This window comes from Equus caballus, chromosome 29, assembly GCF_041296265.1.
Source record: "Equus caballus isolate H_3958 breed thoroughbred chromosome 29, TB-T2T, whole genome shotgun sequence".
In the NCBI taxonomy this organism is placed as follows: domain Eukaryota; kingdom Metazoa; phylum Chordata; class Mammalia; order Perissodactyla; family Equidae; genus Equus; species Equus caballus.
The window spans coordinates 14,552,467-14,576,317 of NC_091712.1; the positions used below are offsets into that span (position 1 = coordinate 14,552,467).

Genomic DNA, 23,851 nt, shown 5'->3' on the forward strand with positions numbered 1-23,851 from the left:
CCTGGACGTCAATTTTCTCATTTGTAAAATGGCATAATAATATGTCCTGCCTACCTCACAGGGTTGCAGGAACAAAACTGAGTTGCTAAACAAAACAACATGAACTCATAATTTGTACATTAACTCATATTTCTTTGTTCTTTGTCGCAGGATGTGCAAGTTTAACTTTGAAAACAATTCGCATGGCTTTTTATTTTCCTTCCCTGCTTTGGGAGTTCTTCAGCCCATTTTTGGAATAAGAATGCAGTAAAGTTGGAAGAAGACATTTTTCTGGGTGGAATGAAAATACATTTTTTTCATGTGCTAGTGATTTGAGTTTGATTTCCTAGAGAGTGATAAGGAATTTTATCAGGGAAATGAAAGAAAACAGAGATTTAGAAGGAAAGAGTAAAAGGGGGTGTGGGCTGGACTTAATAGACACAGGCAGCTACAGAAGAATACTTAAAATGAGAGACACCCTCCATGTCAGGAAAATGTGGACTAAGAAAGGCTCCTAAACCCAGAAGGTGTCTAAACCTGAGAGTGACAGATTGCTGTGTGAGATACTGCTCAAGTACCTAGGAACTGTGGGGTTGGAGTTTTGGCTGACTGCTAAGCTTACGGGCAAGGCATTCTTTTCTCTGCCAACGCCGGGTTCTTCCATGTACGTATAGCCCAACGATGCCCCAAAGAATCTCTTTATTAGCATGATGGTATAAGTACATCTGCCCCTGTGTTGAGCGTACTCAGGTACCCAGAGCTGAGATAATGAGGTATGGATGTTACTCATATCCTCTAACTCCATGAATGGCACCAGGACCACCATCAACAACCTAGAAACCTAAGCATTATTAATTCATTAATAAAATGATGACACATAAAAATATAAACTAAAGGGGTAAGTATAATTACAGTTTGAGGAAGGGATTACAATTCTAGTAGTTTTGGTGAAAATAAATTTAAACAAGTTTTAGAATGAAAATCATTTTGGGAGGATTGTGATCAGAGAATATGACCTTAAGTTTTTCTAAAACTCTGCTTTTTAAAAACATTCTAAATATTTCTTTGTTAAGTAAAAACAATTTTTGTAAATAGTTTATGGACATCCAGTGTGTATAAAGTTCTACGTTTAACTATATGCTAAATTAAGTTTAGTTCAATTCCTTTGTTAAAAGATGACTAAGAAAAAAAGGCAAAATCATGCTTCTCATATAGGATCACCATATCAAAAACTGTTTTGTACTGTAGCACCATTTTCTTTCTTTCTTTCCTTCTTTCTTTTTTCTTTCTTTCTTTTTTTTTTTTTTTGCTGAGGAAGATTCACTCTGAGCTAACATCTGTTGCCAATCTTCCTCTTTTTTTGCTTATAGAAGAATAGGGGTGAGCTAACATCTGTGTCAGTCTTCCTCTATTTTGTATGTGAGTCGCCACCACAGCATGGCTGACGAGTGGTGTAGGTTCATGCCTTGGATCTGAACCTGTGAACCTGGGCTGCCAGAGCAGAGCATGCTAAGCTTAACCAGTATGCCACAGGGCCAGCTCCCTTCCTTTATTTTTTTAAACCACTTCATTGAGATATGATTGATATGAAAAGCTGAACATGTTTAATATACACAACTTGATGAATTTGGGGTTAAGTATCCACCCGTGAAACCATTACCACCAAGGTCATAGACATATCCATTACTTCCCAGTTTCCTTCCTCTCTTTTTGTGATAATGATGATGATGGTTTTAAGAACACTTAACATAGCTTCCACCCTCTTAGCAAATTTTAAGCATACAATACAGTATTGTTAGCTAAAGGAACTATGTTGTACAGCAGATATCCAGAACTTTTTTCTCTAACATAATGAAACTACGTACCCTTTGATCTTCACCTCCCAATTTCCCTCCTCCTCAGACCTGGGAAACCATCATTCTACATTCTGCTTCTATGAATTTGACTATTTCAGATTCCACATGTAAGTGAGATACAGTGTCTGTCTTTCTCTGTCTGATTTATTTCACTTAGCATATTGTCCCCCAGGTCCATCCCTGGTGTCGAAAATGGCAGGCAGGATTTCTTTCCTCTTCGAGGCTAAATAATATTCCATCATGTGCATATTAAACATTTTCTTCATTCATTCATCCATTGATGGACATGTAGGTTGTTTCCATATCTTGACTATTGTGAATAATGCTGTAATGAACTTGAGAGTGCAGGTATCTCTTCCCAATTCTAATTTCAATTCATTTGGATAAATATCTAGAAGTGGGATTTTGAGATCATATGAAAGTTTATTGTTAATTTTTTGAGGAACCTCCATATATTTTCCATAGTTGCTATTCTAATTTACATTCCCACCAACAGTGTACCAGGGTTTTCTTTCCTCCACATCCTTGCCGACACTTGTTATTTTCTTATTTTTTGATAATGGGCATCCGAACAGGTGTGAGGTGATGTCTCATTGTGGTTTTGATTTGCGTTTCCCTGATGATTAGTATGTTGAGAAACTTTTCATGTATTTGTTGGCCACTTATATGTCTTCTTTGGAAAAATGTCTATTTAACTCCTCTGCCCATTTTTAAATCAGATTGTTCGCTTTTTTGCTATTGAGTTGTACAAGTTCCTTATATATTTTGCATATTAACCCCTTATCAGATATTTGGTTTGCAAATATTTTCTCCCATTCCATAAATTGCCTTTTCATTTTATTGATTGTTTTCTTTGCAGAAGCTTTTTAGTTTGATGTAATCTCACTTGTTTATTTTTGTTTTTGCTGCATGTGCTTTTGGTGTAATATCTAAAAAATCATTGCCAAGACCAACGTCAGGGATTTTTTTCCCCTATGTTTTCTTCTAGAATTTTTATGTTTCAGGTCTTATGTTTAAAGTCTTTAATCTATTTTCAATTGATTTTTGTGTAGGTGTAAGATATAAATCCAATTCATTCTTTTGCATGTGGATACCACTTACTGAAGAGACTATCCTTTCCCCATTTTGTATTCCTGGTGTCCTTGCTGAAGATTAAGTTGACTGTATGTGCATGGGTTTATTTCTGGGCTCTCTGTGCTGTTCCTTTAGTTTCTGTATCTGTTTTTATGCCAGTCACATACTGTTTTGATTACCATAGCTTTGTAAAATAGTTAGAAATCAGGAATTAAGATGCCTCCAACTTTGTTCTTTCTCCAGATTTCTTTGGCTATTTGGAGTCTTTAATGGTTCCACATAGATTTTAGGATTGTCTTTTCTATTTCCGTGAAAATGCCATTGGGATTCTGGTAGGAATTGTTTGAATCTGTAGATCTCTTTGGGTACAATGGACATTTTAACAATGTTAACTTTCCAGTCCATGAACATGGAACATCTTTCCATTTATGTGTATCTTCTTCAGTTTCTTTCATCAATGTTTTATACATTTCAGTGTACAGATATTTCACCTCACTGGTTGAATTTATTCCTAAGTATTTTATTGTTTTTGATGATAGTGTAAATAGGATTGTTTTCTTAATATCTTTTTCAGATAGTTTACTGTTAATGTATAACAACACAATTGATGTTTGTATGTTGACTTTGTATCCTGAAACTTTACTGAATTTGCTTATTAGTTCTATCAATTTTTTGGTGGAGTCTTTAGGATTTTCTATATATAGATCACTTCATCTACAAACAAAGACAATTTAACTTCTTTGTTTCCAATTTGGATATATTTGTCTAATTGCCAGGCCTAGGACTTCCAGTACTTTGTTGAATAGAAGTAACAGGAATGTTGTCTTGTTCTTGATCTTTAGAGAGAAAGCTTTCAGCTTTGTACCAGTGAGAGCGATACTAGCTGTGGGTTTGTCACAATTGGTCTTTACTATGTTAATGTATATTCCTTCTGTATGTAATTTGTTGAGAGTTATTATCATGAAAGGATGTTAAATTTTCTCAAATGCTTTTTCTGTATTTATTTAGATGATCATATGATTTTTATATTTTATTCTGTTAATCTGATGTATCACATTTATTTATTTATTTTTAGACTGACGTCTGAAATTGTTTATTTAAAAAGTTTAAATAGGGGCTGGCCCCGTGGCCGAGTGGTTAAGCTCACACGCTCCACTCCAGGCGGCCCAGTGTTTCGTTGGTTCGAATCCTGGGCGTGGACATGGCACTGCTCATCAAGCCACGCTGAGGTGGCGTCCCACATGCCACAACTAGAGGGACCCACAACGAAGAATATACAACTGTGTACCAGGGGGCTTTGGGGAGAAAAAGGAAAAAATAAAATCTTTTTAAAAAAAAGTTTAAATAGCTGCAAAGAAGATAATTTATGGCAATTTGTAAATATTGAAATTTTGAAGTGAAGGTATATGTCACTCTTTTAAATGTATGTAGCTGAATTTAAATATCATGGCATTCTGATGCATACATTTACTTTAAAAACATATGAAAGAGGTCTTCTTAACAGTCAGAAATTTTACGTAGTTCCTTTTATTCCTTGAATTCATATTTTCATTCCATTTACCTCCTCTCCACATTCTTTACTTAATACAGATTATATGATTGAAAGTCTTTTATTGATCATTATATCATATACATATCTCTAACAAAAGTATATTTATAAATAGAAATGTAAAATGTTTCGTTTCCTGTAACCATATAGTTCTGAGTATTAAAAAATTCCATCTGAATTATCATAACTGTCAATAATACACAATTGATCAAAATAACAAATATATTATGGATTTTAAAAAATGATTCCTAAACATATAAAATAAAATTTATAGGAAATTCATCTCATAATGAGATATACGAGGATTTTTTAAAATTTCATTTTATTGAGGTCATATTGGTTTATAACTGTGTAATTTCAGATGTACGTTATTATATATCAGTTTCCGTATAGACTGCATCATGCTCACCACCCATATATAACCCAGTTTTTCTCTGGCACCATGCGTATGCATCCCTTTTACCCCCTTCGCTCACCCCTCTACCCCCTTCCCCTCTGGTAACCACTAATCCATTCTTTATTTTCATGTGTTTGTTTATCTTCCACATATGAGTGAAGTCAGATGGTGTTTGTCTTTCTCTGTCTGGCTTATTTCGTTTAAAATAATACCCTCAAGGTCCATCCATGTTGTTGCAAATGGGCCAATTTTGTCTTTTTTTTGAGGCTGAGTGGTATTCCATTGTATATATATACCACTTCTTTAGCCATTCACCAGTTGTTGGGCACTTGGGTTGCTTCCACATCTTGGCTATTGTGAATAATGCTGCAATGAACATAGGGGTGCATAAATCTCTTTGAATTGTTGATTTCATGTTCTTTGGATAAATACCCAGTAGTGGGATACCTGGATCATGTGGTATTTTTATTTTTAATTTTTTGAGAAATCTTCATACTGTTTCCCATAGTGTCTGCAACAGTTTGCATTCCCTCTAGCAGTGTATGAGGGTTCCCTTTTCTCCATATCCTCTCTGACATTTGTTATTTTCTGTCTTGTTAATTATAGCCATTCTGACAGGTGTAAGGTGATATCTCATTGTAGTTTTGATTTGCATTTCCCTAATAATTAGTGATGTTGAATATCTTTTCATGTGTCTTTTGGCCATCTGTATATCTTCTTTGGTAGAAGTCTGTGGGGCCTGCCCGGTGACGCAGCAGTTAAGTGCACACGTTCCACTTCTTGGTAGCCCCAAGTTTGCCAGTTCGGATCCCGAGTGCAGACATGGCACCACTTGGCAAAAGCCATGCTGTGGTAGGCGTCCCATATATCAAGTAGAGGAAGATGGGCATTGATATTAGCTCAGGGCCAGTCTTTCTCAGCAAAAAGAGGAGGATTGGCAGCAGTTAGCTCAGGGCTAATCTTCCTCAAAAAAAAAAAAAAAAAGAAAAGAAAAGAAAAAGAAAAAGTCTGTTCAGATCCTCTGCCCATTTTTTGATTGGGTTGTTTAGTTTTTTGTTGTTGAGTTGTTTGAGTTCTTTATATATTTTGGAAATTAACCCTTGTCAGATATATGATTTACAAATATTCTCTCCCAGTTGGTGAGTTGTCTTTTCATTTTGTTTATGGTTTCCTTTGCCTTGCAGAAGTTTTTTAGTCTGATGTAGGCACATTTGTTTATTTTTAGTTTCTCTCACCTGAGTAGACATGGAGTTCAAAAGGATGCAGCTAAGACCAGGAGAGAATGGCATGATTTATTCAAAGTACTGAAAGAAAAAAACTGCCAACCAAGAATACTTTACACAGCAAGGTGTCCTGCAGAAATGAAGGTGAGATAAAGACTTCTCAAACCAACAAAAGCTGAGAGAGTTTGTCACCCCTAGATCTGCCTTAGAAGAAATGCTGAAATGAGTTCTTCAGGCTGAAACTAAAGGACACTAATGGTAACATTAAGACATATGGAAATGTACAACACACTCGTGAAGATAAGAATATAGTCAGATTCAGAATACTCTAATAATGTAATATGGTCATGTGTTAACCTTTTAATTCTAGTATAAAGGTTAAAGGACAAAAGCATTTAAAATAGCTATGGCAACAACAATTTGTTAATAGATATACAACATAAAAAGATGTAAATTGTGACATCAAAAACATCAGATGTCAGGTGGGATAGTAAAAGTGTAGTGATGTTGTATGCGATTGAAGTTAGGTCGTTATCAGCTTAAAACTGACTGTTAAGGGTGTACCTCATTGTATTGTGCTTTCTTTATTGTGCTTCACAGACATTGCATTTTTCACAAGACCCTCCCCCCGCAAAAAGATTACAGCTCACTAAAGGCTCAGACGATGATTAGCATTTTTTAGCAAAAAATATTTTAAAATTAAGATATGTACATTGTTTTTTTAGACATAACACTATTGCACACTTAATAGACTATGGTATAGTGTAAACATAACTTTTATATGCACTAGGAAACAAAAAAATTCATGTGACTTGCTTTATTGCCATATTCACTTTATTGCAGTGGCCTGGAACCAGGGCAATATCTCTGAGTTATGACTGGATAGCTATAAGATGTTTAAATCCACGCTCGGGGTAACCACAAAACAACTTATAGTAGATACACACAAGATAAAGAGAAAGGAATCAAAGTGTACCACTGTGGAAAATCATCAGTTCACAAAAGAAGACAGCAAGCGAGGGAGGAAGGAACTACCAAACAGCCAGAAAACAATTACAAGATAGCAATAATTCTTACTTATTAATAATTACTTTAAATGTAAGTGGATTAAATTCTCCAATTAAAAGGCATAGAGTGGCTGAATGGATTAAAAAAAAGACCCATCTGGGGCTGGCCCAGTGGTGCAGCAGTTAAGTTTGCACGTTATGCTTCTCAGCGGCCCGGGGTTCACTGGTTCGGATCCTGGGTGCACACATGGTACGGCTTGGCAAAAGTCATGCTGTGGCAGGCATCCCATGTATAAAGTAGAGGATGATGGGCATGGATGTTAGCTCAGGGCCAGTCTTCCTCAGCAAAAAAAAGAGGAGGATTGGCAGTAGTTAGCTCAGGGCTAATCTTCCTAAAGAAAAAAAATAAGTAAAAATTTTAAAAAAAGACTCAACAAAATGCTGCCTACAAGAGACTCACTTCGGCTTCAAGGACACACAAAGGCTGAAAGTGATAGGATGGAAGAGATATTTGACACAAATGGAATCCAAAAGAGAAGAGGGATAGCTATACTTACATCAGACAAAATAGACTTTAAGCCAAAAATGGTAACAAGAGACAAAAAAGGTCATTATATAATGATAAAGGGATCAATTCATCTAGAGGGTATAACAATTATAAATATATATGCATCAAACATCAGAGCATTTAAATATATTAAATGAATACTAGCAGATCTAAATGGATTAATAGACAACAATACAATAATAGAAGACTTCAGTATCCCACTTTCAACGATGGCTGGACCATCAGGACAGAAAACTAATAAGGAAGCATTGGACTTGAACTACACTTTAGACCAAATAGACCTAACAGATGCCTATGGAACATTCCATTCAACAGCAGCAGAATACACATTCTTCTCAAGCACATACGGAACATTCACCAGGATAGATCATTTGTTAGGTTACGGAATAAGTTTCAGCAAATTTAAGAAGAATGAAATCATGCCAAGTATCTTTTCTAACCACAATGATATGAAATTAGGTATCATGACAGGAGGAAAGGTGGAAAATTCACAGATATGTGGAAATTAAACAACACTCTCCTGTACAACCAACGAGTCAAAGAATAAAACAAAAAAGAAATAAAAATCTTGAAAAAAGTGAAAATGGAAGCACATCATCCCAAAATTTATGGGATGCAGCAAAAGCATGCTAAGAGGGAAAATTATAATGATAAATGCCTATATTAAGAAAAAAGAAAGACCTGAAATAAACAACTTTACTTTACATCTCAAGGAACTAGAGAAAGAACAAACTAAGCCAAAAGTTAGCAAAAGGAAGGAGATAACAAAGATCAGAGAAAAAAATAGATGAAATAGAGGATATAAACACAATAGAAAATATCAATGAAACTAAGAGGTGGTTTTTTAAAAAGATAAACAAAATTGACAAGGCTTTAGCTAGAATTACCAGAAAAAAAGAGAAAGGAGTCAAATAAATAAAATTATAAGTGAAAGTGGAGACATTACAAGTGATACTACAGAATTATAAAGGATTATAAGAGACTACTTTGAACAATTATATGCCAACAAACTTGATAACTTAGAAGAAATGGATAGGGGATGGCCCCGTAGCCAAGTGGTTAAGCTCACACGCTCCACTTCGGTGGCCCAGGGTTTCACTGGTTTGGATCCTGGGTGCAGACATGGCACCACTCATCAGGTCATGTTGAGGCAGCATCCCACATGCCACAACTAGAAGGACCCACAACTGAAAAAATTTACAACTATATACTGGGGGGATTTGGGGAGAAAAAAAGAAAAAAAAGAAGATTGGCAACAGTTGTTAGCTCAGATGCCAAACTTTAAAAAAAAAAAAAAAAGAATAGCTAAAACAATTTTAAAAAAAGAAAAACATGGATAAATTCCTAGAAACATGAACCTCCCAAGACTGAATCATGAAGAAATAGAAAATCTGAGCAGACCAATAACAAACAAGGAGATTGCTTTAGTAATCAAAATGCTCACATTAAGTGAAATAAGCCAGACAAAGACAAACACCGTATGATTTCACTCATCTGTGGAAGATAAACAACTTGCAAACAAACAGAACAGTTTAGTGGTTACCAGGGAGAAAGGGGTGGGGGGTGGGCACAAGGGGTGATGGGGCACATTTATATGGTGTCTGACAAATAATAATGTACAACTGAAATTTCACAGTGTTATAAACTATTATGACCACAATAAAAAAGAAAAAAGAATGAACAGAAAAAAGCAAAAAAATCCGCCCAAAAAAGAAAACCCTAAGACCAGATGGCTTCACTGGTGAATTCTGTCAAATATTTAAAGAATTAACATCAATTCTTCTCAAACTCTTCCAAAAAATTGAAGGAAAGGAAGATTTGCAAACCATTTTATGAGACCAACATCACCTTGATACCAAAGCCAGACAATGAAATTATAATTACAAGACAATTTCCCTAATGAAGATGGATGCAAAAATGATCAACAAAATACTAACAAGCAAAATTCAACAGCACACTAAAAGGATCATACACCATAATCAAACGGGATTTATTCTGGGGAGGCAAGGATGGTTCAACAAATGCAAATCAATAAATGTGATACACCACATTAGTAGAATGAAAGACAAAACCCCTATGATCATCTCAATAGAAGCAGAAAAAGCATTTGACAAAATTCAACATCCTTTCATGATTAAAAACTCTTGACAAATTGAGTATAGAAGGAACATACCTCAACATAAGAAAGGCCATATATGACAAGCCCATAGCTAACATGTTACTCAGTGGTGAAAAGTTGAAAGCTTTTCCTCCAAGGTCCAGAACAAGACAAGAGTGCCCACTCTCACCAATCCTTTTCAACATAGTACTGAAAGTCCTAGTTAGAGCAATTAGGCAAGAAAAAGAAGTAAAAGGCATGCAAATCAGAAAGGAAGAAGTAAAATTGTCTCTCTTAGCTGATGATATGATCTTGTGTATATATATATATATATAAAATCCTACCATATATTTTATATATATATATTTATATATATATAAAACTACCAGAAAAAGAAAAAAGAAACCATTTCTTTTACAATAAAACCAAAAATAATAAAATACTTAAGAATAATAAATTTAACCAATGAAGGAAAGACCTATATACTGTAAACTAAGACACTGATGAAAGAAATTGAAAACACATAAATGGAAAGATATCCCATGCTCATGGATCAGAAGAGTTAGTATTATAGAAATTTCCATACCACACAAAGCCATCTCTAGATTCAGTGAAATCTCTATTAACGTTCCAATGGTATTTTTCACAGAAACAGAAAAAACAATCCTAAAAGGCACATGGAACCATAAAAGATCCCGAATAGCCAAAGCATTCTTGAGAAAGAAAAAGCTGGAGGCATCACTCTTCCTGATTTCAAACCATGTTACAAAGCTTTAGGAATCAAAACACCAGGGTACTGGCTTAAAAGCAGACACATAGACCAATGGAACAGAATCAAGTGCCCAGAAATACACTCATGCATATACGGTCAATTAATATTTGATAAGGAAGCCAAGAATACTCAATGAAGAAAAGATAGTCTCTTCAATAAATGGTGTTGGGGAAACTGGATATCTACCTGCAAAAGAATGAAAGTGGACCCCAATCTTACATCACTCAAAAATTAACTCAAGGGGCCGGTCTGGTGGCACAATGGTTAAGAGTGCACGTTCCACTTTGGCAGCCCAGGGTTCGCTGGTTCAGATCCCGGGTGCGGACATGGCACTGCTTGGCATGCCATGCTGTGGTAGGTGTCCTACATATAATGTAGAGGAAGATGGGCACGGATGTTAGCTCAGGGCCAGTCTTCCTCAGCAAAAAGAGGAGGATTGACAGCAGGAGTTAGCTCAGGGCTAATCTTCCTCAAAAAAAAAAAAAAAATTAAAATGGATTAAGGACTGACAAGAAATTTCCACATATTGATGTATATGGGGTAGCTATTCTGGTTTAAACTGATTCAGCTTGAACAAAAGAAGCATGATTTATGGACTATCAAACATACATTGTACATCTGCTTTAACCGCTAAAGAATGCATTAAACATTATCTCAAAGTGAAAGAATGCATTCCTTGAAGATAAGGATGCATGCTTCCTTTCCTACGACACCAGTTTCACCAGTGATGGTACTCCCTTGAAGATAAGTTTTCTTCCCCAGACATCAGGGTCATGTTGACCTGCTAATGTACCACTGAAGAGCTCTTTGAAACTTTGATGAATATGTATCTAGGCATGGTTGACGTATGCTCTTTTTTCAAAAAAGGTATAAAACTGTACTGAAAATCATGCTTCTCTGGAGGGCTTTCTTCCTCTGTGGAGACTGCCTCCCCAGTTATAATTGTCAGCGTGGCTCAAGTAAAACTCACCTAATCTCTCCTATCTAAAGAATTGTATTGGTTATTTGTGTTGACAGGACTTAAACATAAGACCCCAAACCATAAAACTTGAGGAGAAAACCTAAGTGGTAAGCTCCTGACATCAATCTTAGCAATGATTTTTTTGAATATCACAGCAAAAGGACAAGCAATAAAAGTGAAAATAAACAAGTGGGACTACATCAAATGAAATAGCTTCTGCACAGCGAAAGAAACAATCAACAGAATGAATAGACAACCTATGGAATGGAAGAAAACATTTGTAAACCGTTTATTTGATAAGAGGTTAATATTCAGAGCCAGCCCTGATGGCCTAGTGGTTAAAGTTCTGCATTCTCCACATTAGTGGCCCAGGTTTGGTTTCCAGCCACGGAACCACAGTACTTGTTTGTCAGTAGCCATGCTATGGCAGCAGCTGACATTGAAGAACTGGAAGGATTTACAACTAGAATATATAACTACTGGGGCTTAGGGGAGAAAAAAAAAGAGAGGACAATTGGCAACTGATGTTAGCTCAGGGCAAATCTTTCCCAGCAAAAAAAAAAAAATAAGAGGTTAGGAGCCAGCCCGGTGGCCTAGTGGTTAAGTTCACATGCTCTGCTTTGGTGGTCCGGAGTTTCACCAGTTCGGATCCTGGGCATGGACATGGTGCTGCTCATCAAGCCATGCTGAGGCAGTGTCCCACATAGCACAACTAGAGGCACTCACAACTAGAATATACAACTATGTACTGGGGGTCTTTGGGGAGGAGAAGGAGAAGAAGAAAAGAAGATTGGCAACAGATTTTAGTTCAGGTGCCAATCTTTAAAAAAAAGAAAAAATAAGAGGTTAATATTCAAAATATATAAAGAACTTCTACAACTCAGCAAAACAAACAGTCTGATTAAAAAATGGTCAGAGGACTTGAATAGATATTTTTTCCAAAGAAGACATACAAATGGCCAATTAGTACATGAAGAGGTGCTCAACATCACTAATCATCAGGGAAATGCAAGTCAAAACCACAATGAGATATCACCTCACACTTGTTAGAATGGCTGTTATCAAAAAGAGAAGAGATAGCAAATGCTGGCAAGGATGTTGAGGAAAGGGAACCCTGGTGCACTGTTGATAAGAATGTAAGTTGGTGCAGCCACTATGGAAAACAGTATGGAGTTTCCTCAAAAAATGCAAAGTAGAACTACCATATGATCCAGCGATCCCAGCTCTGGTTATATGTCTGAAGGAAATGAAATCACTATCTAAAGAGATATCTGCACCCCCACATTCTTTACAGCATTATTCACAATACCCAAGACATGGAAATAACATGTGTCTATCAGTGATGAACGGATCAAGAAAATATGGTACAAATATACAATGGAATATCATCTATCCATGAGAAAGAAGGAAATCCTGCCGTTTGTGGCAACATGGATGGACTCTGAGAGCTTTATGCTAGGTGAAATAAGCTCAGAGAGAGAAAGACAAATACTGTATGATCTCACTTATACGTAGAATCTGAAAACATTGAACTCGTAGAAACAGAGAGTAGAACGATGGTTGAAGGGTTGGGGAAGTGGGGAGATGTTGGTCAAAGGGGGCAAACTTTCCCGTATAAGATGAATAAGTTCTGGAGTCACGGGGTGCAGCATGGTGACTCTATTAACCGTACTGCATTGTATACTTGAAAGTGGCTGCGAGAGTAGAGCTTCAATGTTCTCACCATAATAACAACAACAAAACGGTAATTGTGTTAAGTAAAGAATGTGTTAACTAACCTCATTGTGCTAAACATTTGTCAACAAAAATAATCCATAACAAATCTATAAGTGAAAATTGGGATGAGTTTATTATGAGCCAGATCTGAGGACGAGCTTAGCCTGGGGACTTCCTTCCCCAAGGAAGGAAGGTCACCAAAGAACTGGGATGTACAGAGTGGTTTTATACCGTCAAAGAAGATGTATCACATGATTGAAATGTCCCTTTTACAGTAGTCACGAGACTGCTCTGTCGGCTGGGTTGTCACAGGGTGGGCACAGCAATCAGTTCCTAGCCTAGGGAAAGGTACTTATTCTTAAGGAAATGCCAGTGTGGGGGAAGCTGCACCTTTATCTTAAGGGCGTTTGTTCTTGTCTTTGGGACACAGCAAATGCTTAAAGCAGATATACAATGCACACTCAGTGGCCATGCCAGGCCCTTTTGGAAAAACAACGTCAGGCCGAATTAGGTTTCCATCAAATGGCTTCCTCATGTACTCCAATACATCCTATTGCTTGCCATTTGTTTATCACGTTACACAATATATACATGTACCAAATCATCACATTGCATCCATTACTCTTACACAATGTTATATATCAATAAAGCTAGAAAAATAAATTAAATGAATAAATAATAAATAAAATCCTCTCAAAAAAAGAACAATGTACCAAAAGAGTAGTTGTAAATTCCCACTCAAATAAGTGGCTCTATTAGGACATGTTAACATTAAATCTTGTTATTCACCTGATTTGTATTGTTTTCGTGTTAGTTTTGCTGCTTTGTGCTTATTACAGATGAACAATACAAATCATTCTGTTAATTTTTACTTTAAAGATCCTAACAACATTTGATTAGTAATAGTGTAGCTCATCAATAAGAGGGGGAATATCAATAGAATGGCTGGAAAATGGTGGTTGGGGAGACCTCCAGGGAACATATAAAGGAGCCACAATGCCCCTTCAGTGTAAATCAGGCAATAAAGATACTTGCTGTAATTTAGATAAGAAATGCTAATCCAATCTATCCTAATCAGGCCATATGAAATTGTATAGTAAAGTGAAGTAAAAAACAGGTGAGGTTGGAACTTAAGGTACACCCAGAGGACACATAAAACTTACACAAAATCCAAACTTATTCTAGATCCTAACTGAAAGTCAAGGACTTGGGATCCCTTATTCCCAAAGCAGATAGATCTGTCAGCAAGGAAGGGTCAGTGTGTTACTGCAAAATAAATTCAAATCACCCTGGAAGTAGCATCCTGGACCAACGTCCTGGTCAGGAGCCTCTGACTCTCACCCACCTCCACACAGTTCTGAATCTTAGATGGGCTGATCTCAGTGAGTCCAAGGTCATTTCTGTTCTCCTAAGCTGAGAAAGTGAAATTGAAGCCCTGGGAAGAGGTAGAAATAAATATAGAAATGCAGAAAAAGGAAATTAAACCTATAGTGTTAATACTCTCTTGTTTGTTTTAGGAATAAGTTTTGTAGTAATTGTGTAACTTGTCTATGTTATTCTTATATTTTAAAGTGTTTGAGACTGACAGAATATAGTTTTAATGTGAAATATTTAGGAGAATGTGAGTTAAAAGAGTCTGATTTAGTAAACTGGTACGTTTGTAACCTGTGTGAGACAGAGGTTTGTAATACTGCTTACGTCCTAAGGAAGATTTGTCATTATTGCTGTAAGGTTATCATTGCTTTGTTTAAACTGTGAAATGCTTGAACAATTTTGATACATTGAATTTGTGATTGTGATTTAAAAAGTTTGGTGGAAATTACTTAATAAAGCTTGTATACGTTTGGGAAGGCTTTATAGAAATTTAATCTGTCAAAATTATAAACTAATTGAGCATTAATAGCAAGAAGTGAAGACACATTTTTTAAATTTTCATACAAAGTGTACTTGATTTGTAACCAAATTAAGATTTGTAAATTGAGCTTAAACGTTTATGACAAACTTGGCTTTTAATCCAAGTTTTATAAATTGAATATGAATTTAAACACAAATAACAGGTTCTCCCTTGGCCTGGATACTGCCTATTTAGTTTTTGTGTTTCAGGTTACACATCTTTCCATAAGGAAGGCTTTTGTATTGGTTAGAAATGCATTGGGCTGGGAGTAAAATAAAACCAACAGTAACTTGAACATCTAATGGGTTTATTTGTCTCACTAAATAACAAATGCAGGGGTCTGTAGTGGCTCAGCGATATTTACAAGGACCCAGGATTCTTCTTTTTTTTTTTTTTTTTGAGGAAGATGAGCCCTGAGCTAACTACTGCCAATCCTCCTCTTTTGGCTGAGGAAGACTGCCCTGAGCTAACATCCATGCCCATCTTCCTCTACTCTATATGTGGGATGCCTACCACAGCATGGCTTTTGCCAAGCGGTGTCATGTCCACACCTGGGATCCGAACCTGCAAACCCCAGGCAGCTGAGAAGCGGAACGCGTGCACTCAACCGTTGTGCCACTGGGCCGGCCCCTAGGATTCTTCTCTCTTTTTGCTATACTATCCGTAGAGTGTGGCTTTTGTCCTTGTGGTCCCTTTGTGGCTGCTGCCTCTGAAGGCACTGTACCCAAGTTCAGGTAGGAAGAAAAAGACAAGGGACAAAGGGTAAAGGACAATAACCTTCTTATGAGATTTTGCAGTTTTTTCACTCAGGAAAGATCATTTTCCCCTGGGAATTTTGCCTACTTCCTAATTGGCCAGAAACATGTCACAAGGCCATTTGAGCTGCAAGGAAGTGTTTGCTCTATGGAGAGGCAGGCAAAGGAGAAGAGAGTTGGGATGGTGCTGGATGAACTAACATCTCTCATGTCTAAGACTGGGTTAGATGCCCCTTTCATGTGCCCCACAGCATCCTATAAATGAGAAGACCAACTCGAATACCTTGGAATACTATAACCAGTGTAGATTTGAAATGTATTAGTGGAGAGGAAAATGCAGAGTGTATTCTGCCTAATTCATTTTATCAACCTATATGCTGCCTATACACATTAATAAAAGTAACTGGATTGGAAACTCCTTAGAGCAGTATACTCCATGCACCATGGTTGCCTTGCATCTTTACTTGAGAAGCTTGCTACTCAAAGTGTGGTCCTGGATGAGAATCATCAACATCAGTGAGGAGCTTGTTAGAAATGCAGAATGTCAGGCCCCTCTCAGATCTACGAAGCAAAATTTGCATTGTAAGAAGATCTCAAATGATTTGTGTGGACATTAACATTCAAAAAGTACTGCTTTCGGGGATCCAGCTGTGCCACCTGGCCCTCTGGACTTCACGGTTACATGAACCAATACATTTCTTTTGTGCTTAAACTTGTTTCTGCCACTTGCAGTTGAAAGAGTCCTGACTGATACAGACAGTGACGATGTATTATTAGGTAGTTTATTCTCTACAGTGACTCATACATTTTTGTTGAATTGAATTTATAATGGAATCAATCACCCAAGCATAGGCAATCAATCACCAAAACAAATACATCAAGAAATAGTAAATGGATTTCAACTAACTCTGGTCAACTGTGGCTTCCTGGACACTCCCATTGTGTTGAGAAGGACTCGAGATTAGCCTTAGGTCTCAACAGGAAAGAGTATGCTTAGTGATGACTGCTAGTCATAAGCTATGAGCGTGTGGTGACACTGATGCCACCCTCTTATCTCAGAGGCAGATTCACATTTTATAGGGTAGTTAGAGGTGGTGGTGATAGTCAAGTCAGCTTCAATATTGCTCCTCATTCATTGCTTCAACAATTATCTTTTAGGATTTACTATGTCTCAAGCACTGTAGCAGGTCCAGGGATAAAGTGGTACGAGATATATATGGTCCCTGCCCAGCCAGAATTTATAATCAAGAGCAGGAGACAGACATTATATAAACAATCATGCAAAGAATTACTTGACTACGCTTGTGATAAGAGTTATGAAGGGAAAGTACAAAAAGTTACAAGACATGAAACAGGACACCAATCAAGTCTAAGGGGCAGGTTGGCTTCCCTGAACAAGAAGCTTTTCAGCTGAATCTTGAAGGATGGGTAGGAGTTAGCTTGGAGAAGAGGCAGTATAAATTGTCCTGGACAAAGTATGCTTGTCCTTTGACAACATCCTTGAAAACATAGTCTGGAACAAAAGAGGTCAGTGCTTCTGTCTGCAAGATGTACAGGAATATGAGAGACCCATGGGGAATTATCTGTCAACACTAGATTGAAAGCTATTGATAAACTGCTATGTTCAAAACACTAGGGACTATATAAGAAGGCTGAAATATATCTGACTGGACACTCAAGAAATGTTAATTGCATGAACGAATGATTTGGATGGGTGGGAAATTGCTGGGCCACATAGCTATGCATATTTATGTGGTAGATACGTCATCTCTCAGTTCTGTTTTCTTACTGAGCAAGCTAATGTTCTCGATTTCAGAAGTAAGCCTTGGAATCAATGATTAAATTGATTTTCTGGTTGGAAATGGGCCTCATGTGAATCTGGTTAGCGAGCTTTTCCTGAGGACCTTATAATCCCTAGACAATAGTTCTAAGGAGGCTGTGCTCTGACTCCTGCCTCATTTTCCAGCCTGGTCATTCTCACTGTCTTATGTGTACCCTCCACTCCAGCCACATTAGTCCTCTTGCACTTCCTCAAACGCCAAACTCCTTCATAAGGCAGTCTTTCTGCAAGTTGAGATTTCTTTTGTTTTCACTTTTTTTTTTTTTTTTGAGGAAGATTAGCCCTGAGCTAACTGCTGCCAATCCTCCTCTTTTTGCTGAGGAAGACTGGCCCTGCGCTAACATCCGTGCCCATCTTCCTCTACTTTATATGTGGGATGCCTACCACAGCATGGCTTGCCAAGCGGTGCCATGTCCACACCCGGGATCTGAACCGGCGAACCCCAGGCCACCAAGAAGCAGAACATGTGCACTTAAGTGCTGAGCTACTGAGCCGGACCCCAAGTTGAGATTTCTGAGTTGGGGGTTCCTTAGCTATAACACAAACCCACTTTGTGCTCAACAATCACTTGGGCTGCTCCAGGTGACACTTGTGGGGGAGGGGAGGCAAGGGAAACCAGTATGAAGATGAAGCTCACGTTTTTTGCTGTGCTGTAAGTAACAAAAACCTTGTCTCTGACCCATGAGTTTTGCGTCTTCTGCCAGCATCTATGAAACTGTGACAACTTGTCTGCTTGCAAGTAGTGTGAATTCTCAGACCCTTCGCAGTTCTTGACATATAGTAAGGGAGACCTATATGTGAATAGATAAGTTGCAGTATGAGAGGGCAGGTGTTCATGTGGAACTGGGAATATCAATACCAGTTTGTCTTGATGGTAGTGGCAAGAGGTCTGGAGAATAGAGTCTGGTAGGAAGAATAGGACTTTCACTTGTAGAGAAGAGTAAAGATATTCTCGATAGACGGACAGTGTACACAAAGGCGAAGCGTCTTTAAAGGACCTAATTTGTCTAGAAATAGTAAGAAGTTTCGTGTAGTAACAGGATAGATTGGGTGGGTAGCAGGAGATAACATTGGAAAGTGACAAATAAAAATGGCAAGTAATAGGATATATTGGGGTATATGAGGAAGCCATTTTGTGTAAACCTAATTCAGCCTGACCTTGTCTTTCCAAAAGGGCCTGACAGTGGCCGTTGAGCACGCATTGTATATCTGCTTTAGATATTCCCTACGGCAAGAGCAAAGGCCCTTGAGATAAAGGTGCAACTTCCCTCCCCCTCCCAACGTTGGCATTTCTTTGAGGATTAAGCATCTTTCCTTAGGCTAGAAACTGATTGCTGTGCTCACCTGTGACCACCCAGCTCAAGACAATAGACTTGCCTCCTGCTGCGCCCTCCGAGAGAGCAGACCCACTACCTGCTGTGTCCATCAAGTGCTGTGCTGACAGGGCAATCTTGTGGCTATTGTGGGAGGGACATTTCAATCATATGTGAAACGTCCTGAATGGGGGTATATAACCACTCTGCACACCTCACTTCTTTGGTGCCCTTTCTTCCTTCGGGATGAAAGTCCCCAGGCCATGGTCCTCAGATTTCAGCTCAGAATAAACTCACCCCAATTTTCATTTATAGATTGGTTATGGATTATTTTCATCGACAAAAGTATCAGCCCATTAAAGGAGGGCATGTCCAAAACTATCAAATATTACTGTAATTGCACTGTTTTCTGACCTTATTCTTGGAACCAAATTAACACTCTCAGAAGTAAATATGCATCTTGAAGCAGACTTGACTGCTCTGGACTAGTTTCCAATTTAGGGAGTTTTCTAATAAAAGGGACTATTTAAATGTATAAATATCCTTACTTTTTTTAACCTCGTAAGACAAATTAAACAAATAAATAATGGATTTTGGATCACAAAATAATGGATTTTTGTTTGTAGTTCTCTTCTTAAAACATAAAACTTGTTCATAATGTATAAACTTCTAATATACTTCAAAATATTTGAAATATATTTATTCTAAGATCAAATGCTGTAGATTAAATTGTTTTCTTTGCAAATATCAATTGTCACCTTTATGTTTTATATATTCTTTCCCAGCACAGATAGGTAAAGCCTGTTCATAGATTTGTAACATGTGGAATCTAGAAGTAAATTTAGGACACTTCTACTCTAGTATTCTTCTGCAAGCTGGACTTAAGTGTCCTACCACTAAAGGTGAAAAATAATTTTGTCTTAATTAATAAAAAGCCTTAGGCTAGTAGACATAATATTGCAATTTTCCACTTTTTTTCTCAAAGTTTTTACACAATTTGTGCTTTCTATTTTTTAAAATAGAATCTATATAAGATAGCATCTGATTTACAATAAAATTATACGTTAACTGTTAAAATTGCCAAAATAATCATTTTATGGTATTTCTTTAGGAGTGTCGACTTTCACGTGCTGTTTCTGTTATGCGTGTTTAAGGTCTCCGATCCCTTACTTTCATTGATGAGCAACCCAAGGCTCCTTGGAAGGTTATGAGACTTGTGCAGAAGGAAGACTAGAAACTCCATGTTCTGAATCCGTTTCCTGCTTTCCCAATACCCCGAAGCCCTATTCTCCTGTTTCCTCTTCCTCTTTCTTCTCACTACTAGGTACCCACCCACAGATATAGGCATTGTCCTTTCTCTTGTTCTTTTCTAGAGTTAATTGGTCTGAAACGACTGGGAAGAAGGGAGAAAAACTTAAATGAGAAAGCATATGGGTGAGAACCATGATGACATCAAGAGAAAACAAAGAGATGTAAAGAAAGAGGATGAGAGAGCTTGTTGGGGGTGACGGAACTCTTCTGAATCCTGATTGTGATGGTGACGACACAGATCTATATATGTGTTAGAACTGATAGAACCATACACTCCTCCTCCAATGAATTTTACTGTTTGATAATTTAAAATAAAAACAGATAATCAAGTGTTATCAGTGCAAGGAGGTCATGCCTCCAGTCTTTCCTACCTTCCTAAACAGTCATGGGGAAATGTGACCAGGAACTAAGCTACACGTGAGTAACTTGTTACAAATAGTACAGACTAGGGGCCAGCCCGTGGTGTAGCAGTTAAGTTTGCATGTTTTGCTTTGGCGGCCCAGGGTTCTCTGGTTTGGATCCCTGGTGCAGACCTGCATACCGCTTGTCAAGCCATGCTGTGGCAGGCATCCTACATATACAGTAGAGGAAGATGGGCAAGGATGTTAGCTCAGGGCCAGTCTTCGTCAGCAAAAAGAGGAAGATTCGTGGCAGATGTTAGCTCAGGGCTAATTTCCCTCAAAAAAAATAGTATAGGTTAAAAGACTCATCAAATTTACACATATGCTGATTTCTAAGACTATGTATTGTGAATGTTTCACTTTGCTTTCTCTCTCTTTTTTCACTAGAAAAGACATCTTTCTGAAAGCAAGAGGTTGGTAACTAATTTTTTTAGGTTAGTGTGATAACATGACTCTTCTGTTTTACAGCATGCTTTATTAAATATTAAACTATTGTACAATTCTTAGTATATTAGGTCTTATTTGTTTTCCCACAACGATCTAGCTGAGTAAACCATAAGGTAAATAAGGGTCTTCTTTTTTTGTCTTACTTGACTCAAGTATTCTAATTTATTGGAAAAGGCATTGATACCCAGCTAAGGCTCTTAACCTTTCCATACCTAAATATGCTATTTTAGAAATCTGTTTGCATAGTCTTGTGTAGTTCTTATTTCCAACATTGAAGGCGAGCATACTTCAGCGCTTAGAACCCACTTGGTCCAAGCTAATATTATTTTTTCACTCATGACTATTTATTATAATCTGTTGGCAGCACACAGATAGATATCAATTAAACCGGAACCATGTCTACATAGAAGTGGGCAATGATACGTAGCCATTCCATGGGGAAATGTGAGCACTTCATCATCATCATGATCTTTTAGAGTCTTTTCTTTTTTTTTAAATTCACTTTTTAAAGATTTTTTATTTTATTCCTTTTTCTCCCCAAAGCCCCCCAGTACATAGTTGTATATTCTTCGTTGTGGGTCCTTCTAGTTGTGGCATGTGGGACGCCGCCTCAGCGTGGTTTGATGAGCAGTGCCATGTCCGCACCCAGGATTCGAACCAACGAAACACTGGGCCGCCTGCAGTGGAGCATGCGAACTTAACCACTCGGCCACGGGGCCAGCCCCCCTCTTTTAGAGTCTTGATCCTCTGCTTGTGCCGCTCGATTTCTTTCTGCAGATGCTCAACCTCCTTTATAGAATGCTTTATAAAATGAGTAATCTCGTCTTCATGGTGTTTCTTCACGGTGTTTCTTCAAGGCTGCCAGTTGTTCTCTAGTCCGTGTTGGGAAGTATCATGCCTCTTGAGTCTGCCCTCTTTCTGGAGGCCCCTTCGGCCTCAAAGAATGAGCCTGCTTGGGAGTCGTGATCACACACGCACACACACATCTATCTACCAATTAGTCTCTCTTGCATTTTGTATGGATCTTTTATCCATGTGTGATTTTGTAATATCCTGGTAATATTGGTCATTTAGAAAATATTGGTTTATCGTGTCATGTAGGTCTTCTGTATGTTGACATATCTCAACGTACAGTATCAAAAAGTCGCATGCATTAATAGCACTACAGTCTCATCAGAAAGGTCTTCAAGCTATCAAGGTTATGGTGGTGAACACAAGTTTTCCAAATTTCACTTGAAAGCTAAACTTTATCATTGAAAACAGTCAGCTGTTTTGCTTGAAGCGTTAGGCTCACTTTATTCATTTTGGAGAAATATTTGCCAATTACCAAGTCAGAGTAGCATTAGTTTGTCTGTCGTTCTTTCAAGGAAAAATGGTGTTCCTTGAAAAAAGCAGCTAGTTCAGCTCACAGCTCAGCTATACAAATGCTTTTCTTCAAGACAACCATCCTACTTTGGTATGCAGCCTAAGTGTATACTTCCCATTTCTTCACACAGACTATTAGTAAGGCGTGCACTCATGGTTGAAATTTATATAATTAACACTATTTACTGCTTCATCAGGATATTCCCAAGTCAATTTTCTAAAAAAACGGGAGTGTGTGGCAGCAAACAATACTGCGATCCATTGGCCACTGGGGCAGTTTTGCGCCACCCTCTTGTTGCCTGCTAAGGCAATGTCAGCAGCACTGCTATTGCTTTCCACCACAAGCACAAATGGAACCCAATAAAAAAGACAAAGAACACCTTGTATTGTTATGAAGATTGTTTTTAACCTTAGGACCCCTGAAAAGGTCTTGGAGATTTCTAGACATGTGGGGACCACACTTTGAGAATTGCTGGATTAAAAGATGGGGAATATGTGAGAAAAAAAAGATCATAATGGAAACAAACCATTGAACTGAATTTAGCATATAATAACTCTATTAAAATAAAGCATATAGACTTCAAGTGCCATGAGAAGCAGATAACAGGAGAAAGACTGGTGGAATTTGTCACGTCAGGAGACAGGATTTTAAGTGGGCCTTGAAGGATTGGGACAAATAGCGTGAAGGAGGAGGGTTGGAAGGCAAAATTTTGCTCAAAACCTACAAATGAACAATTCTCCGACCACTGAGATCTTGTGGATATGAAAGACAAATAAGGAATAAAATCAGGCTTTTGTTCCCTTGCGATCCCGTGTATATGAGGAGGTGATGGGTAAATCTACATTTTTGTCAACGTGACCGTTTGAAACTGAAAGGGAGGAAAACCCGTTAGACTGATGTGATGGTGCTGGCGGTGGGAGGGAGTTGGTGGAGCTGGTGCTGGGGAATTAGAGGGCAAGACTGAAGAGAATTCCTTTATTGGAAATACATTTATGTCTCAGAACTTGTCTATAGATTAAAAACCCAGAAGGAAAGAAGTCTATCAGAAGGAAAAGCAGTTTGGCTGGTATCTTTTTGATCATTTGAAAAGCCCATGGAAGTGTGTGGCAAGGAGACCGTGTGCCCCAGAATATTCACATAGGTCTGAAACAGCTCAAAGGAAAACCCTTTTGTTGAAAACACCTTTCCGACACCTTGTTCCTAGGAGCCCCCAGACTCGGCGGGCGCTGCCTCCGGAGCCGGGCGCCCCGGCTCGCCGGTTCACAATGCGCCCCGCACGGCGGCCCTCGGGACGGATTTCCGCGGCCGTTCGCGATCGCACTAA

General features: G+C 38.0%; 1 long non-coding RNA gene across 1 annotated transcript; it reads left to right on the plus strand.

Moving 5' to 3' along the window:
* Nucleotides 1-150: 150 nt before the first annotated feature.
* Nucleotides 151-20,469, plus strand: LOC138921406 (uncharacterized). Its single transcript, XR_011433962.1, has 3 exons — nucleotides 151-643; nucleotides 6,081-6,222; nucleotides 20,376-20,469. It is a non-coding gene; the product is annotated as an uncharacterized lncRNA (long non-coding RNA).
* The last annotated feature ends 3,382 nt before the right edge of the window (nucleotides 20,470-23,851 follow it).